A 2,057-nucleotide genomic window follows, 5' to 3' on the forward strand; every position below is an offset into this window, starting at 1 on the left:
TGCTGGCAAGCACCTTAACCACTTAGTAATATCTCCATCCCAAAGTAATTTATTATTTATTTATTTATTAGAGAGAGAAAGGGAGCAAGAGAGAATGGGTATGGCAGGGTCTCTAGATATTGCAAATGAACTTCAGATGCATGCAATGCCTGTGCTTCTGGCTAATATGAGTCCTGAGGAATCCATTCTGGGTCCTTAGGCTTCACAGGTAAACACCATAACCATTACACCATCTCTCCAGCCCTGGTTTATCTTTTGAGTACTGGGTGAGACTGTATTTCCTGGTCATAAAGACCTATCTTACCCATGATTTGTGAGTATAAGTGATGTGGGTCAATGTTGGTTTAACTCTTACTAGTCTTTTTCAACTCTGCGCCATGTGTTAGTCACACAGCATCTAAAAAACACAATTTGAAAAGGATTTATGTGACTCATGGTTTCAGAACTTTCAGCCCATGGTCATTTGGCTATGTTGTTTCTGGACATGTAGAGGCATTACATATGTGAGAAGGGTGTGATAAAGCAAAGCTGATAATTGCATCAGAACCAGGAAGGGGGAGAAAGGGTAAGAGATAGGACAAGAGGGAATACACGTGAGAGAAATAAGTGAGGGAGATAGAGAGATTGCAACAAAAAACTTGAGGACAGAATATACCCTTCAAAGGCATTCAAAAAAATGACCTACTTCTTCCAATTATGAACCATCACCTAATAGCCCATTCACCTATGTTCTCATCAATGAATTAATGCATTGATGGAGTTAGCACCATCTACAATCCAATCACATCTTAATAGTGTGACCAGAAATAAAATATACCTTTACCATACGAGTCTTTGGAGACATTCCGTATTATAACCACAATTCATGTTGATCAAAATACTCCAGGTAGTGACTGATGTACTTGCCTAAATACTTGAGCAAGATTATGGCCCTGAGCCTACAGCTTTCCGTTGCTTTATAAAATTCATGATGGGAGCTGGAGAGATGGATCAGTGGTTAAGGCGCTTACCTGCAGAGCCTAATGACAAGAGTTGGATTCCCTAGTACCGATGTAAGGCCAGATGTGCAGTGTGGCACATGCATCTGGAGTTCATTTGCAGTGGCTAGAGGTCCTGGCACTCATTCATATTCACTCTCTCTCTCTATGTCTCTCCTTGCAAATAAATTAAAAAAATTAAAAATTATTTGGGGGATAGAGACAATGGTCATCAGTTAAGACGCTTGCCTAAAATGCCAACGGATCGTGGTTCTGTTTCCCAGTACACACATAAAGTCATATGCACAGGTTGGTGCCTGCATCTTGAGTTTGTGCATTGCAGTAGCTGCAGACCCTGGCACACCCATTCTTTCTGTGTGTGCCTCTATCTCTCTCTCAAATAAACACATATAAATAAATAATAAAAGTAAAAAAAAATAATGCAGAGAAGAGCACTGGGTGGGATTACTCCTTCAATATCAGTAGCTCTAGAATATTGACTTCTTGTCCATGATAGCAAAGATTGAAAACACTGGACTCAGTGAAGGGTAAAATATGAGATTTATTTTAGGGATAGTTGAGATAAGAGGAAAAGTAAAGGAGATAAGCACCCATTCCCCAAGAAGTTAGGCTAGGAAGGGAGGACACGGAAAGGTTCCCAGCTGATGGAGATAAGGGAAGTAACACTTCCAGGAGGCAGTGTATTGTTGGGGGTGGTCTAATGGGTGTTATAGCCAGCTCCCCCTTGCTGGTGTTTGGCACACTTTCCTATTGCTATTGTCTACCTTATGTTGGCCAAGGGGTGATGTCCACCCTCTGCTCATGCCATCATTTTCTCCTGCCATCATGAAGCTTCTTCTTAAGTCTGTAAGCCAAAACTAACCTCCTTTCCCAAAAGCTGCTCTTGGTTGGGTGATTTATGCCAGCAACGTGAACCTGACTGAAGCAGTAATGTTGGTGCCGAGGAGCGAGATTGTTGCTAGACACCTGACTGTGTGGCTTTGGCCTTTTGGAGCTGATTTTCAAGAGGAATGTGGACAAGGAAATTGAGGAAGAAAGTGGGCAGTTGCACCCACTGCC

Source organism: Jaculus jaculus, chromosome 2, assembly GCF_020740685.1.
Source record: "Jaculus jaculus isolate mJacJac1 chromosome 2, mJacJac1.mat.Y.cur, whole genome shotgun sequence".
Classification (NCBI taxonomy): Eukaryota; Metazoa; Chordata; class Mammalia; order Rodentia; family Dipodidae; genus Jaculus; species Jaculus jaculus.